This window comes from Sus scrofa, chromosome 14, assembly GCF_054392235.1.
Source record: "Sus scrofa isolate SSC_HxYL_T2T_F1_AM1 chromosome 14, Sscrofa_HxYL_maternal_Yorkshire_Landrace_v2.0, whole genome shotgun sequence".
Taxonomy (NCBI): Eukaryota; Metazoa; Chordata; class Mammalia; order Artiodactyla; family Suidae; genus Sus; species Sus scrofa.
Window position 1 is genome coordinate 41,155,149 of NC_139396.1, and position 17,403 is coordinate 41,172,551.

General features: G+C 42.2%; 1 protein-coding gene across 2 annotated transcripts in view; it reads left to right on the forward strand.

The window, feature by feature from the left end:
* MFAP3L (microfibril associated protein 3 like) overlaps window positions 1-17,403 on the forward strand; it is a 190,748-nt gene that overhangs the window by 136,145 nt on the left and 37,200 nt on the right. The window contains exon 7 of one of the 2 annotated variants that reach the window (XR_014826564.1): window positions 6,022-6,153. The exons of the other annotated variant lie outside the window; for it this stretch is intronic. The gene's annotated coding sequence lies outside the window, so the exon portion shown is untranslated. Of the gene's footprint in view, window positions 1-6,021; window positions 6,154-17,403 lie in introns of those variants that run through there. 2 annotated transcript variants of the gene reach the window in all.

Sequence of the window (17,403 nt, forward strand, 5' to 3'; positions counted from 1 at the left end):
TGTCCATTTTTTGATTGAGTGCTTTTTTTGAGTTGAATGTACTGTTTGTATATTTTGGAGATCAAGCCCTTGTCAGTTGCATCATTTGCAAATATTTTCTCCCAGTCCATAGGTTGTCTTTTCATTTTGTCTATAGTTTTCTTTGCTGTACAAAAGCATACAAGTTTGATTAGGTCCCATTTGTTTATTTTTGCTTTTATTTCTATTGCCTTGAGAGAACGAGTTAAGAAAACGTTGGTACAGTTTATATCAGAGAATGTTTTGCCTCTGTTCTCTTCTAGGAGTTTTATGGTATCCTGTATTATATTTAAGTTTCTAAGCCATTTTGAGTTTACTTTTGTTTATGGTGGGAGGGTATGTTCTAACTTCATTGATTTGCATGTATCCGTCCAACTTTCCCAGCACCACTTGCTGAAAAGACTGTGTTTTTCTCATTTTATATTCTTGCCTCCTTTGTCAAAGATTAATTAGTTAGGTTTATTCCTAGGTATTTTATTTTATTTTTGATATAATTTTAAAGGGGACTTTTTTTTTTTACTTTCTCTTTGTGATATTTCATTGTTAGTTAAAGAAATGCAACAGATTTCTGTATATTAATCTTTTTTTTGTTGTTGTTGTTGTTGTTGTTGTTGTTGCTATTTCTTGGGCCGCTCCCACGGCATATGGAGGTTCCCAGGCTAGGGGTTGAATCGGAGCTGTAGCCACCGGCCTACACCAGAGCCACAGCAACGCGGGATCCGAGCCACGTCTGCAACCTACACCACAGCTCACGGCAACGCCGGATCGTTAACCCACTGAGCAAGGGCAGGGACCGAACCCGCAACCTCATGGTTCCTAGTCGGATTCGTTAACCACTGCGCCACGACGGGAACTCCTGTATATTAATCTTGTATCCTGCTACCTTGCTGAATTTATTTATTCTAGTAGCTTTTGTGTAGAGTCTTTAATTTTCTATATAGAGTCTCATGTCATCTACATACAATTTTGAGTTTCTTTTTGTGTCCGGTGAGAGGGTGTGTTCTAATTTCAATGATTTACATGCACCTGTCCAGTTTTCCCAGTGTGAGTTGCTGAAGAGACTCTTTTCTCCATTGTATATTTTGCCTCTTTTGTTGAAGATTAATTGAACATAGATGTGTGCATTTATTTGTGGGCTCTCTATTCTGTTCCATTGATCCATGTCTATTTTTATGCCTATACCACACTGTTTTGATTACTCTAGCTTTGTAATATTATCTAAGTCTGGGAGGAATTATGCCTCCAGATTTGTTCTTTTTCCCCAGGAATGCTTTGATGATTCTGGGTCTCTCGTGGTTCTGTGTAAATTTTAGGATTATTTGTTCCAGTTCTGTAAAAAAATACCCTGGCTAATTTGATAGGGATCATATTAAATCTGTAGATTGCTTTGGGTAATATGGCCATTTCAACAATACTAATTCTTCCAATCCAAGATCAATGGATATCTTTCCATTTCTTTATATTTTCTTCAGTTTCCTTTAGCAATGTTTTTATGTTTATAGTTCTCAGCATATAGGTCTTTTGCCTCCTTGGTTAGGTTTATTCCTAGGTATTTTATTTTATTTTATTTTGATACAATTTTAAAGGGAATTTTTTACTTTCTCTTTGTGATATTTCATTGTTAGTGTAAAGAAATGCAACAGATTTCTGTATATTAATCTTGTATCCTGGCTACCTTGCTAAATTCATTTATTCTGATAGCTTTTGAGTGGAACCTAGTTTTCCATATAGAGTATCATGTCACCTGCATATAATTGTGAGTTGATTTTTGTGCGTGGTGAGAGGGTGTGTTCTAACTTCATGATTTACATGCCATTGTCCAACTTTCCCAGCTCCATGTGCTGAAGAGAGTATATTTTCCCTCTTTGTATATTGTTGCCAAACAGCCGTTTCCTAACCTCTCTGCTGCTGAGAGACCTGTCATGTGTAGAACTTAACACACACTGACACCACCTAGGAAAGAGTTTGAGACTGAGCTTGCCTCCATGCCAGCTCCTGCCCAGACTCTTAGTGATGTGCATTCCTTGGGCATCAGCCTCACTCAGATGAATGTCTTCTATTCCATCCACATCCAGCCCCATGAGAGCCCATCTTCCACCTACTTGACCCTGAAGTCCCTTTATTTGAGGGCAGAGTTCTTTACCTTTTCATTGGAATTCAAGCTTAAATTGTAGTTTCCCTTTCTTTCTTTTTTCTATTTCTTTTTCATTCTTTCTTTTTTTTTTTTTTAGGGCACCTCTGGCCTAAAGAAGTTCCCAGGCTAGGGGTCAGATCAGAGCTGCAGCCACTGGCCTACATCACAGCCACAGCAACTCGAGACCCCAGCCATATCTGCAACCTGCACCACAGCTCACAGCAACGCCAGATCCCCGACCCACTGACAAAGGCCAGGGATGGAACTCAAACCCTCATGGATACCAGTCGGGTTAATTTACACTGTGCCACAATGGGAACTCTCTCATGTCTTTTTCTGAGCAGCCTTTTAGGAGGGTTTCTACTGGCGGTCAAACTCCAGACACCACCTGGACAGGCAGTGAGGTTGAGATGCTTTTGAGGGGTTTGGTTCTGCACCTACACATGGAGCAGTGCTCCTGGATCCACTTTTTTCGGGGGTTGGAGGATAGGTGCCATGAAGAAATGCATCCTGCACAGATAAAGGAATGTCCAGCCTTTAATAACAGGAAAAAGGAACAATTCTGGAGCCCTTACAGGTACAGTACATATTCAACCCCCAGGCCCTGAGTGGTGCAGTCTCTAATTTGAGCTGCTTGCTTTTGTTCCTTCGCCACTGCACCCACCACCACCCACTCCCTCCCCTCCCTACCCCAACTTTCCCACAGTAAAGACTGCAAGGAGCAGCTGTTGTGGATTTAAAAACCCTCTAGCCTACTGACCAGATCTGCTTTGCCGTTGGTGAAGACTAATAACGTGATATCAAGGTTTATCTTTTAATAAAAAGTACATTTGCAGTCCTTTTTTAATAACCTTCTTTGAGATGACTTTTGTTCAGTGAAACCACATTGGGAATCACAACAGAATAAGATATATTTGTCGGATACTTTTGTCAATTTCTTCTTCTGGAGAAAGTTTCAGAGGAACATGGAGATAGATCCACCACCCCTTACCCACGATTCAGAAACCCAGCCGGCTCTGAACCAGGAGGTTTTTCAGGAGAGTTGGCAGCAAAGCCTGACCTGACCTGAGTCAAAACCCAACCTGAACTGCGTGAGCCTATTTTCGTTTTCACTTATCCCACAAATAGTGTAAATGTAAATATACTTTTCTGCAGAAATATTAGGGTGCTTTACTCCATAGTGCTGCCCTAGATCCTGTTTTACATATGATATAGTAATATTATCCTTCTAAAATCTGAATTCTGAAATACATCTGGCTTCATGAATTTCAGATTAGGAATCATGGTCCAATAAACACAGGGTGGGGGTGGTTTTTGGTTGCACCCATGGCATAAGTTCCCAGGCCAGGGATCGAACCCAAGCCATAGCAGTGACAATGCAGGATCCTTAACCTCTAGGCCACCAGGAAACTCCCAATATTTGTTATATAATTGACCAAATGGCCTAAGGGTTTGATCAAAGAAGTGTTCACATATTGAGAGGCAGGCAAGTCATTTTGGCTTATCCACAAATTAACTTGAATTTTATGGTAACTAAAGTAGCCTGTCTGTGGGCTCTCAAACCTACATCGTACGTCTTTGCTAATTATTAAAGAAGGAGTTCCCGTTGTGGCTCAGCAGAAGCGAATCTGACTAGTATCCATGAGGAGCAGGTTCGATCTCTGGCCTCGCTCAACAAGTTAAGGATCAGGTCTTGCCGTGAGCTGTGTGTGGTGTAGGTTGCAGGTGCTGCCCGGATCCCGTGCTGCTGTGGCTGTGGTGTAAACCGAAAGCTATAGCTCCGATTCAACGCCTAGCCTGAGAACCTCCATGTGCCTCGGGTGTGGCCCTAAAAACACAAAGAAAAAAAATTATTAAAGGAAAGGGCACACTGACCAGAAGTAAAGAAGGGTCAGTGTTAAAAATAAAGCTTAAATGCCCCTCCTCCTGGGACATCAAGGCTGGTCCTCCTTTGATGATAAGCCTCCCTCCCAGGTGTCAAGGACATGCTGACGGCTGTGTGCATGCTGGTCTGCTCTTTTTTTTGAAACCTTGAAGAAATGTAACCCTGCTTGTTGAATGTTCTTTGTTCTGACAAGATACAAAACTGCTGAAAACCCTACTTCTCAGGAGCAGTTTCTCAGAGCAATCTAGGAAGCAGGCTTCTGGGAGAGTCCGCAGTTTTGCTCACACAAAACTCTATTCTTATTATCAGTTGTTTATTGATGGTTGTTTATTCACAAGGGCCCACTGCCGCTCCCGCAGGCCGACGGCTCCACCCACTGTGTCTTCTCTGAGACCCGAGTCTCCGGGAGTCTCCATACAGACCAGCTCACAACCCATGGCCCCCTCCTCTCCATGGGGTGTGGTCAAGTGGAGGTCTCCCCACGTTTGCCTCGGGGCCACTCAGCCTCCCTTCCACCAAGCACTGTGTGAGTGCAGAAAATGCCCTCTAACAAGTCCCGTCTATACAGACAGCAGGTGGTGGTTGCCAGAGGTTGGGTTCAGGGGTTTGCAGGAGGCAAGGGCTGGAGGGAATGAAAAGAGACATACTTCCACTTATAAAACAACCCGGTTCTGAGACATAAAGCACAGTCTGTGTCTACAGTTAACAATACTGTGTTGCAGACTTGAAAGTTGCTAAGAAAGTAGATCTTAAAAGCTCTCACAAGAAAAACAAATGTTGTAACTCTGAGGTGATGGATGCTCACAACTTTGATGACCATTTCACAATGTCGACAGATGCCAAATCATTGTGTTTTGCACGTGAAACTGATGATAGATGCCAATTATACCTCAATAACAGTAAATAGAACTTTTAAAAGAAACTGAAAACCATGGAAAGAGCAAAAAATGTTTTGTAATATGAATGTTGTATCAGCAGAATTTTGGAAATCTAAACTATCTTCTCCTGCATAAAATACCCGTACATTCCTTCTAACACCCATTTGTAAATTCTGCCCTGTGCCAGGGCACTGGGGCCACAGAGGACAGGTGTTGTTGGGGCCCTATGTCCAGTGGGGAGCCTGACACCCGTGGACGTTCACCCCTCGACAGTTGTCCTGACACGGTGGGGAGAAAACACCGTGGCCAAAGAGCTTCCCAAAGTCAGTGCCTCTGAGCCAAAGGGGTGCTTATTCAGGGGAAAAGCAGAGCAGAAGGGTCTAAGGAGAAGGCATTCAGACTAGGCAGCATGGCAGGTGGAACAGAGTCCATTGGAGACAGGTGCAGTGCAGGAGGTGCCTGGAGATGACATTTTAAAAGTCAGGAGAGGGAGTTCCCATCATGGTGCAGTGGAAGCAAATCAGACTAGGAACCACGAAGTTTTGGGTTCCACCCCTGGCCTCACTCAGTGGGTTGAGGATCTGGCATTGCCATGAGCTGTGGTGTAGGTCAAAGATGTGGCTTGGATCTGGCATTGCTGTGGCTGTCGTGTAGGCCGGCAGCTGTAGCTCTGATCTGACCCCTAGCCTGGGAATTCCATGTGCCTTGGGTGCAAGGAAAGACAAAAAGACAAAAAATAAATAAAAATAAAAGTCAGGAGAGGAGTTCCTGCTCTGGATTGTCTCTGCAGAGGCGCCAGTTCAATCCCTGGCCCAGCGCAGTAGATTAAATATCATGCCATTGCTGCAGCTCAGATTCAATACCTGGCCCAGGAACTTCCATATGCTGTGGGTGTAGCTGAGAAAGACAAAAAAACAAAACTTCAGGAGAGCCAGGTTGGGAAAGGAGCTCATTCCCAGCTGGAAGCTATGTGCCTTATTTAAAATAGTGGCTGGGTCATGATCCCTCCTCATGTGTAGATAGCTTGGAGATCAGAAAAGGTGCTGAATTGGTTTTCAGCAAGTTGCCCTGAGAACACGCAAATCGGGAACACGTGTGTCCTGCAGGCCCTGCGTGATGGTGAAGAAAACCACCCAGACAGATGCCTCCCTCCCTCTGCTCCCCGCATCTCATCACCCCACGGAGACCCTCAGTGACACTGCGAAGCCCAGGTGACCAAGCCATGTAGAGAAAAACTGGTATGCATTTCTTTTAAAAACGAAGGGTGATATTATGGTAATTTATCCTTAAAACATTTGTTGCTGCAAGAGAAGGGTCAGTAACATACAGAGTGAAAGCACCGTTTTCTCCTTTCCTGAGCACCTGTGCTGAGTTTCATCTGCTCTGAAAGTAACTGTGGCTTGTTCACATGCAGCCCCTGTGGTCAGCGTGATGTGGGGAATTTGTGAATTCTGCCTTGATTAATAAAATCTAAAGATAATAAGGCAGTGATTCAAACAATTGCCTGCCCATTCCTTTATGTAAACTTGGAACAGATGAGTGTTTATTCTTAATTTTATTATTTTATTTTTAATTGAGGTATAGTTGATGTACAATATTATGTTACAGGTATACAACATAGTGATACACAGTTTTAAAGGTTACACTCCATTTATAGTAATTATAAAATACTGGCTGTATTCCCTGCGTGGCACAATGTGTCGTCGTACAATCTATCCTTATTTATTTTATACATAATTGTTTGTACCTCTTAGTCTCCTCCCCCTATCCTGCCCCTCCCCCTTCTCTCTCCCTACTGGTAGCCACTAGTTTGTTTACTGCATCTGTGAGTCTGCTGCCTTTTTGTTATATTGACTAGTTTGTCTTATTTTTCAAATTCCCCATATAAGTGATACCATATAGTATCTGACTTATTTCACTTATCATAATACTCTCCAAGGCCATCTATGTTCTTGGAAATGGTAAAAATTCCATACTTTTCATGGCTGAGTAATATTCCATTGTGTATATACACAATATCTTCTTTATGCATTTGTCTGTTGATGGAAATTGTAAATAATGCTGCTATGAACATTCAGGTGCATGTATCTTTTTGAATAAGTATTTTCTTTTTTTTCGGGGGGGGATTTTCTAGGAGCAGAATTGCTGTGTCATATGATAGTTCAATTTTAATTTTTTTGAGAAACCCCCAGGCTGATTCCCACAGTGGCTGTACCAATTTACATTCCCACTAACAGTGTATGAGGGTTTTCTTTTCCCCGCATCTTCTCCAGCATTTGTTATTTGTGTTCTTTTGGATGATGGCTGTTCTGACAGTCTCACAGTGCTTTTTACTTGCATCTCTCATGATTAATGATGTTGAGCATCTTTTCATAAGCAAGTTGTTGTTAATTCTTGAGTAAAACTTGAGGGGGAGGAAATGTCTATTTTCATCCTTTGATAGGACAGTATTTAAAATGATATTAATGGGAGTTCCCGTCGTGGCTCAGTGGTTAACGAATACGACTAGGAACCATGAGCTTGAGGGTTCGGTCCCTGCCCTTGCTCAGTGGGTTTACGATCCGGCATTGCCATGAGCTGTGGTGTAGGTTGCAGACGCGGCTCGGATCCCACATTGCTGTGGCTCTGGCGTTGGCCGGTGGCTACAGCTCTGCTTTGACCCCTAGCCTGGAAACCTCCATATGCTGCGGAAGCAGCCCAAGAAATGGCAAAAAGACAAAAATAAATAAATAAATAAAATGATATTAATAAGCAATGAGATCCTGCTGAATAGCACTGGGACCTATATCTAGTCACTTATGATGGAGCATGATAATGTGAGAAGAATGTATATATGTATGTATAACTGGGTCATCTTGCTGTACCGTAGAAAATTGACAGAACGCTGTAAACCAGCTATGACAGAAAAAATAAAAATCATTTTAAAAATAAATAAATAAATGAGATTAAGAAATAATCTTATTCTTTGGCCCGAAAACTCTACCTTGTTCTTGGCTTCAAAAGGATGGGCTGGAATTGACAGGGCCTTTCACATCATTTATGTGGCTGTGGTCACGTGGATGTCTTAATAAACCAGGTGAGGACACTTACCTGAGATGATCTTCTGAACTGTCTCCTTCATCTGTGTCTTTTGGCTGCACTGAAAATTGAGTTATAATATTGCCTTTTTAGGTGTCCTCTTAAAATGTAGATACCTTGGGGAGTTCCCATCATAGCGTGGTAGAAACGAATCCGACTAGGAACCATGACGTTGCGGGTTCGATCCCTGACCTCACTCAGATTAAGGATCCTGCATTGCCATGAGCTGTGGTGTAGGTTGCAGACGCGGCTCAGATCGTGCATTGCTGTGGCTATGGTGTATACCAGCAGCTGTAGCTCCGATTAGACCCCTAGCCTGGGAACTTCCATGTGCTATGAGTGCGGCCCTAAAAAGCAAAAGACAAAAAATATATATATAAATACCTTGGAATGAGTCCTACATGAAGCCTCATCCAGAGAAGTTAAGTAAGTGGCTCAGAGTCACATAGCGTGCTGGGAAAAGACCAGAATCCAACCTTGGCTTCTGATTTGTTTTTCAGCCCCATACTTCCTAATGGCCTGATTAAAATCCCATCTGTCTGTCTGCTTTCACACACAGCAGAGATTGTATGGTCCACAAAGCATAACATATTGGCTACCTAAGCCTCTAAAGAAAAAAAGCTTGCCAACGTCTGGTTGAGATGATTGTTGTATATATAGAGGAATTTCAAACATAGCACATTTATTTTATACCTGATATAAAGAACAGACCTCAGATTGAGCAGAGGGCCCATTCCACTGTTACCAAACCAAACTCAGGCCCACTCACACATGCAGTAAAGCTGATCTGGTGACCCTGGGTTGTGATGAAGGAAAGAGCAGTGTTTACTGCAGGCGACAAGCAAGGAGTCTAGGGCAGTTAATGCTTAAGAGACCCCAACTCCCCGAAGGCTTTCAGGGAAAGGCTTTTAAGGACAGAGGGAGGGAGAGGGTGGAGGGGGTATGCCACCAGCTTGTGGACTTACTTCTGACTGGCTGGCAGTGAAGTAATCAGGAATCAGCATCAACCTTCTGGTTCCAACCTGTCTGGGGTCTACCTGCTTGTGGGCAGCACACAGTTACCTTCTTCCACCTGGTGGGGGCTTCAGCACCTGCAAAACATCTCTAAGGACAGGACCAAGAATATGATCTATAGCCTTTGAGGAGGAGCTAAAGATCCTTGATTTGTTTAATGGTTAAAGTATTATTATTTCTAATTGCTTGATTCTTTTCCTTTATTTCTGCATTTTTTCCTACTTCTCTCATTAAATTGGTTCTTTGACTAAAGTCTTTCTGTAGATACAAAGGCGGAGGGGGGGGCGGTATCCATGCTGGGAAGGCCTCCAGGGTCCTTGGTTACAATCCCACCCGGCCCCCTTTTGTTTGATATTCCTCAGTCTTGAGGAAGAACAGGTGCAGAATGAGAAAGAGAGAAAAGTTGCGGGTTGAGAGGTGAATCATAAACTTGGCAGAGGATCTGTTTTAGTTCCATTTCTGTTTCAGTTTTCCCCAACTCTTTGAAGGAATGGGGTGATGACTGCTCTGGCTATGTGCTGCTGAAATGGGGCGTAGTCCTGCCTAATTTGGGGAATGGACACAGAGTTGGAAATCATCTTGAGTTCCAAGCTTAGCATCAGAATTTTGTATTATGAAATTTTTGTATTATGTTCCAAACTTAGCAACAGAACTTTATATTACGAAAACATTAACCTTCTTTAATGTCTAGAGCACCTAGACAAATATTCAAAAATTATTAGACATATTAGAGTGAGGATAAAGATCAAAATACCCCCTTGTAGTATTTCCCAAAAGAGTCCTCCTATTTTAGATTGCAACCAGGAGAATAAGTTTTGGAGTGTTTCCCTTTTATATATATTCAGTAACATAGTAGCCTTTTGAATTATTCTATATTTGGATTTTAACTTTTCCAGGGGTATTAATTATACATATCAGTAGCAATTGGCCATTATATATATTTTCTTTTCTTTCCTTTCTTTTCTTTGCTTTTTCTTTACTTCTTTTCTCGGCCTAAATATAATCTAAGGCAATTTTATTAGCTAATACTATTCTGGCTAAAGAATCTAGCGCCTTCTGCTGGTAGGCTATAGGTTGACCTGTCTGGTTTGCCATTGCTATTTCTAAAGTAGGAGAAGGGTTTCATAGTTATGAGACCTTGAGACCATAATGTTGCAGCTGGCAGCTATTAGCAGATATTGTTTTGAAAATGGCTGGTGGTGTCCTCAAGTCTGATAAAGTTTAGGAAACTCAAGTTCTCAGTATTATAGGAACGTGTCTGAACCCACGTCCACAATGGCCACCTAGCTCCGATGTGGATGTCTGAACCACAGTTACTCCATTCTGTCTTTTAAGTATATTTATACTTAATGGCTGAAGCAGATGTACAACACATTTTTAATGGGCCACACACAGGCTGTTTTGGTTAAGCCTCAAGTTCACATTAAACCATGTATAAGCCAGAAAGACTTCCCCGTACCATGATATGTGAAAATTTCTTCCACCACTTTCCTCTTTTGATTGCAAATCTCTCCATAGAAAGCACTAATAATTAATATATTTTTCCATCACTGCCAAACTGGTTTGGCTGCCTGCTCTGGGTCCAGATCATATGCTAGGACTGCTTTAAATTTGCCCAATCATCCACCTTGTGGGAAAACTTGTCAGACGTGACAAGCAAGTACAGAGAGGTATGCTGACAGGGAAGCCCTTCGTAGGCTGTACATTTTTTCAGTTATACCCAATTGTCACATAAACACTGTCCATGTGCTTCAAGATGTGTTACACGCCATGAGTGTTAGACTCTGAAAACTCATTGGAGAACTGTTTTCCTATCCTAAACATTGAGGTCAACGGTGTGGTTAAAAGTAAAGCAATAATTTTGAATGTTGATAAGAAGACCATCATTTGGTAAAGAGTTGAATGATATTAGTACATCAGTGTTACAGGCCTGGTCTGGATTCTCCAAGCAGCTGCCCACCACTGCTCTCTTCTTCTCATCCTGGTATGAAGTATGTTTGGGGTCAGCAATTCTTTCTATAGACCCACCCAGGGCAGAGGCCCTTCTTAACGGGGAAATAGGAATTTAAGAGTTAATTCCCTTCAGGGAGTTCCCTTGTGGCACAGAGGGTTAAGGTTCTGGCATTATGACTGCAGTAGCTCAGGTTGCTGCTGTGGCATGGGTTCCATCCCCAGCCTAGGAAGTTCCACATGCTGTGGGCGTGGCCAAAACAAAGAGTTAATTCCCTTCAGTTCCTTCGTGTATGAGATACTTAAGAGTACCTGATAAGAAGCCTTTGTCTATTTGGAGATAGTCCTTTAAATGATGTTTTTCCAGTATGGATAATCCCTTGGTTATGGGGCCTCTGATCTTCAACCAAAGGTAGATTACAGTGAACAACTTCAGACACAGGCTTAGAATATCCTCTTAATAACTCAATAAACTTTAAAATAATGTAACACAACAACAAAGAGCTATTTGGGAAGTGAGCTTTAGACAGTAAATAATGGCCTCAATTAACAAAACTAGAATTTAATATGTATCAAGACATCATCTTTTTCTCTCTAAAATTACCCTCATTTTAATCAAATATAGCCAAATTAAGATTGTTTGCAAAGTAAGTGTGGTTAATTGATCACATAGGCTTTTTTTTTTTCCTTTATTTATTCTTTTTTTTTTTTTGGTCTTTTTAGGGCCGCACCCATGGCATATGGAGGTTCCCAGGCTAGGGGTCCAATCAGAGCTGTGGCTGCCGGCCTACACCACAGCCACAGCCACTCCAGATCCAAGCCTCGTCTGCAAACTACACCACAGCTCATGCCAACACTGAATCCTTAACCCACTGAGCGAAGCCAGGGATTGAAACTGAGTCCTCATGGATCCTTGTCAGATTCATTTCTACTAAACCAGGACAGAAATGCCTAACCAATTTTTTTCTTTAATTGTGAAAGCGTCAGCCTTGTCGAAAGGGAAGTCTTAACCCATTAAATTAAAAAATGAGATTTTCCAGGGAGCCAGAAAAAGCCAAGCGACTGTCTTGAGTTTCCCATGGCCCAGGCTATTTCATTCACAATAATTGTTTACCCATCTTAAATTCTCTGACTTAGGAGCAGACTGTTGCCAGTTTACAAGGACATAAGGACGGCAAAATTCTGACAATAAGGAAGACTTAATTTTTGTAGAGGTCGAATGGACTTTGTCTACATGTGCCTTAATCTTTCCAGATTCTGATGTCTTTACGTGAAAGTCGGTTAGGGCATTTCTCTAATACTCAGGTTTAATCCCTTTAATGGGAGTCAATGCTGATGACAGAAAACATTAAGGTCAGGATGTATATGATTTCCAGGAATTCCATATAATTTCTGGAACACCAATAATACATATTTATATAGACATAAAGAAGCCTTCATTTTACCTATGCCCCAGGGTCCTCATCAGTGACCAGTCTCATGGTTAAGTCACGTGCAAATCCCTTCTGCTCTGACTTGTCAGGCAGAACCATCGAGGAAACAAGGGCCAACTTAGTTGGACTTCTGGACTTCTATGCTAATTATGAAACCTCTCTGTGCCCCTGGTTCCATTGCAAATGATACAGCGCTGTTCTAGAACCACACCATACGTGATGAGCCTTGTAATGGAGGGCTGCAAGCGTAGAATATGGAAATAAGACAGTACCTTCCCCACTGAGTTCTGTAGAAGGTGAAATGAGTTAGATGGTAATCATTATTTACACCCTGATTTCTCTTTTCTGTCCTCAAATCGATTTTCTGCTCTGTCAATTATCTGAGGATATTCAGAGCTTTTATGTTCCTCCTGCACAATTAAGCATGAATCACCAATGGAAATATTAAGCTAGTAACATGGTGTGGAAATCAGGAAGTGCTGTGGAAAAGTTTATACCTGTGTTTTGTTTTGTTCTTGTTTGTTTGTTTTTAGGACTGAAGGTGCAGCATATGGAAGTTCCCAGGCTAGGAGCAGAATCAGAGATACAGCCACCAGCCTATACCACAGCCACAGCAATGCTGGATCCAAGCCGCCTCTGCAACCTATACCACAGCTCATGGCAGCGCTGGATCCTTAACCCACTGAGTGGGGCCAGGGATTGAACCCACATCCTCGTGGATAACTAGTTGGGTTCGATTCCACTGAGCCACAGCAGGAACTGCAAGTTTATGCCTGTTTGGGGGCCTTCTCACGCACTCCCTAAACCTGATAAAAATCATTCTTGCATTACCTGTTGTTTTAGGGTGCCCAGGCCTTTAAACCTTTATTTTGTTGTAAGCAATTAAATGTTCACTTGCTTGTCTAATTACTGAAGTTACAGACTAGGAATGATTCATTCTTCAAGCGTTTATTGTGGGTACCATGCCAGATTCTGGGCGTATAAAACAAATGAAACCATCCCACCCTCAAAGAGCTCATAGCCTAGGATGCAGGGAGTCCTGGCATGTGATTCTGAAAAGCAAAATTCTTTCTTTCAAAGACTAGAAAACAGTGTTAAGAATCAGGAATTTCCACTGTGGCACAACAGACCTGGAGGCGTCTTGGGAGTGCTGGGATGCAGGTTCTATACCCAGCCAGACACAGTAGACTAAGGATCTGGCATTGTCCCAGCAGTGGCCTAGATCACAACGGTGCCTCGAATCTGATCCCTGGCCAGGGAGTGCCACATGCTGTGGGGTGGGCAAAAAGGAAAAAAAAGAATCAGCAGCACCTTTTTTTTTTCTAAGAAAAATGCACAAGGTGATTCAAATTAAATGATATCAAGACCCCTTCCAACGTCAAATTCTAATTTTGTGATCCAGCCTACCTACCAAATGCCAGAAAATAACCTCAAAATCTGGAGCAGGGTAAACTAATCTGAAAAAGCCACTAACAGGTGTTCCTGAAAGGAAAGGGGAAGAAATACATTTCACTGGCTCTTCTGGGAGAAAAATGAGGAAGAGATTGTAAACCTACAACTGGCCTCCAAGTGGACATGGGCTTCATTTAGAGGGTTCCGTTGATGGACTGACATTCAGGGGATTTTCAAGTACTTTGAAAGGTCCCTCAATGCCTTTCTCCTTGACCTGTATGTCAGCCACAGGCTGCAGGGTCTTCTTGAATGGTAAGCTTCGTGGCTCTTCTCCCCAAGGGTCAAAATTCTTTTTTTTAAGACAAGATAATTTTTTTAATTTACCCTATTAGTGCCAATTAACAGCAATTAAATAAAGCTGTTAAGGACTCTTTCATGCTAGAAAGTTAACCCTCAAGGAATTAACTGTTCTTCTGAGCAACAATATATATGTATATCTATACATGCATATATTCTTGGCTGTTATGCTATTCATAAGTTACAGAGAGAGGTTCTGATATCAGTTGGACTTGAATTCTATAAATGTTACTGAGAAACTCTAGAAGCCTGTATAGGAGTTCCCTGGTGGCTCAGTGGGTTAAGGATCTGACATTGTCACTGCTGTGACTTAGGTCGCTTGCTATGGTGCAAGTTCGATCCCTGGCCATGGAAATTTTGTGTGCCTCGGGTGCAGTAGAAACCTGTATAATTTTTTTTTTATTATTTTGCATTTTCAGGGCTTCACCAATGGCATATGGGATTTCCCAGGCTAGGGGTCAAATAAGAGCTGTAGCTGCTGGCCTGCACTACAGCCACGGCCGCACCAAATCTGACCTGTGTCTGCAACCTATACCGAAGCTTATGGCAACACCATATCACCTGAGTGGGGCCACAGATGGAACCTGAGTCCTCATGGATACTAGTCAGGTTCATTGCCACTGAGTCACAGTGGGAACTCCAGAAATCTATATAATTCTTACCATTGCATAGATTAGAAATCCAAGGGCAGAAAGGCTGGGAAGTTCGTGCAGGGTCACCCATCTTACAGGATCACTTTAGGTCTGCCTTCTCCATGCTACCTGACTGCCCCATAGAGGTACAGGTGACAAAATGTCTCATTCCAACCATCCACATAAAGAGCTAGGCCCTGGTGCAAAGGCCATGCACAGACTAGGCAGACCATTCATTCATCCACTCATTCATTGAGCAGATAGTTTTGAGGAGTGCTCACCATGAACCAGGCACTATTCCAGGCTCTGGGTATAAAAGGTGAATAACCGACAGAGAACTTGCACCCTGGAACTTACAGTTCACGGGGGATTGTTAGGCATAGAACTAGGAAACAAATAAATGAACACAATGATTTCAAACATTGGTAAGTATCTTGAAGAAAACAGAAAGACATGTGATTGGAATTCCTTAGGCTGGTCAGGAAAGGCCTTTTTGAGAGGTCACCATTTGAGCTAAGAGCTAAATAGTAAAAATAAGAGGTAAATCATAATGTGCAAACACTTGAGGATGTGGGGGAGGGAGACTGCTAGTGCAGAAACCCCAAGACTGGGGATGGCCTGTGGACCCACAAGGCAGGGGAAGCAGAAGGGACAGAGGCAGGAGACACAGTGGGGGAGGCGGGCAAGGGCAGATGCGACTACCACAGGCCACGGTCAGGGGTCTGTGATGGGAAGGCATTGCTTTCAGCAGCAGTGGGGGGCCATGGTCTCATGCCCTTTTTTTTTTTTTTTTAATTTTTTTATTAAAGTATAGTTGATTTACAATGTTGTGCCAATTTCTGCTCTATAGCATAATGACCCAGTTATACACATATATATATATATATTCCTTTTCTAATACTATCTTCCATCATGGTCTAGCCCAAGAGATTGGACATAGTTCCCTGTACTGTACAGCAGGACCTCATTGCTTATCCATTCTAAATGTAATAATAGTTTGCATCTACCAACCCCAAACTCCTTGCCCATCCCACTCCCTCCCCCTCCTCCTTGGCATCCACACATCTGTTCTTTATGTCTGTGAGTCCATTGTAGTTTTGTACATAGGCTCATTTGTGCCATATTTTACATACCATATAAGTGATCTCATATAGTTTTTGTCTTTCTCTTTCTGGCTTACTTCGGTTGTATGAGAATATCTAGCTGCATGATTTCTATTTTTAAAAGATCTCTCTGTTCTGTAGAGGAAGAGATGTATGGGCAAGTGTGAAAACATAATGGCAGTTAAAAGTTTGGTACAGGAGCTCCCGTCGTGGTGCAGCAGAAATAAATCCGACTAGGAACCATGAAGTTGCAGGTTCAATCCCTGGCCTTGCTCAGTGGGTTAAGGATCCGACATTGCGGTGAGCTGTGGTGTAGGCTGGCGGCTGCAGCTCTGATTAGACCCCTAGCCTGGGAACCTCCACATGCCGAGGGTATGGCCCTTAAAAAAAAAGTTTGGTGCAAAAACCCAAGGCATTTCTGATGATTGTATAGCTACGAGGTGGATTTTGAAGGTAGAACTCATGGAACCTAGTGATGGATTTTTGTGGGGACAGAGAGTAAGAGAGAAACCAAGGAACCCTCCCTTGGGTAGAAAACAGTGCCACCCTCTGAAATGGGGCAGGTGGGGGAAGGCGGAGGTTCTGTGGAGAACATATCAAGTGCGAAATGCGTATTATCCATTGGACATTGTTAAGTAGACAGCTGGGTGTCTAGGTCTAAAGCCCACTGAAAAAGTTCAAGAGGTATTAGTTTGGGAGTCATTGGAATATAAGTACTCATGGGTTTTGAAACCACAAGCTTTGGGGGGAGTGCGTTTGTAGAGAAGAGATGAGAACATTAGCCTCAAGATGCCCATTTTATTGGTTCACTGACTTCCTCGGGGCATTTCCTGTTTATTCCTGATTTACTAAACTCACCTCATGTCTGAAAGTCACAGAGCATGCCTTTGTCATTTGACATTAGAGACATGTTTTCTACATCTCGATCCAATGATTTTCAACATCATTTTAATACAGTTGTAATGCCTCCATGTTTTCAGTGTAACCCATTCATTTTTATGCCATCTTTTATTATTGCAGTATAGTTGATTTACAATATTGTGTTAGTTTCCACTGTATGGCAAAGTGATTCAGTTACATTTTTTCAGATTATTTTCCAGTATAGGTGATTACAAGATATTTAATATTCCCTCTGTTATACAGTAAATATTTGTTGCTTATCTATTTTATATATAACAGTGTGTATTTGTTAATCCCAAACTCCTAATTTATCCCTCCCCCCTCCCTGTCCCCTTGGCGACCATAAGTTAGTTTTCTATGTCTGTGAGTCTGTTTCTATTTTGTAAATAGATTTATTTGTATTATTTTTTACATTCCACGTATAAATGATACGGGTTTTATCTTTCTCTCTCTGATTTACTTAGTATGATAATCTCTGGGCCCATCCATGTTGCTGCAAATGGCATTATTTCATTCTTTTTCTGGCTGGGTATATTCCATTGTATATATGTACCACATCTTCTTTATCCATTCATCTCTTGATGGACTCTTCGATTGCTTCCATGTCTTAGCTATTGTGAATAGTGTTG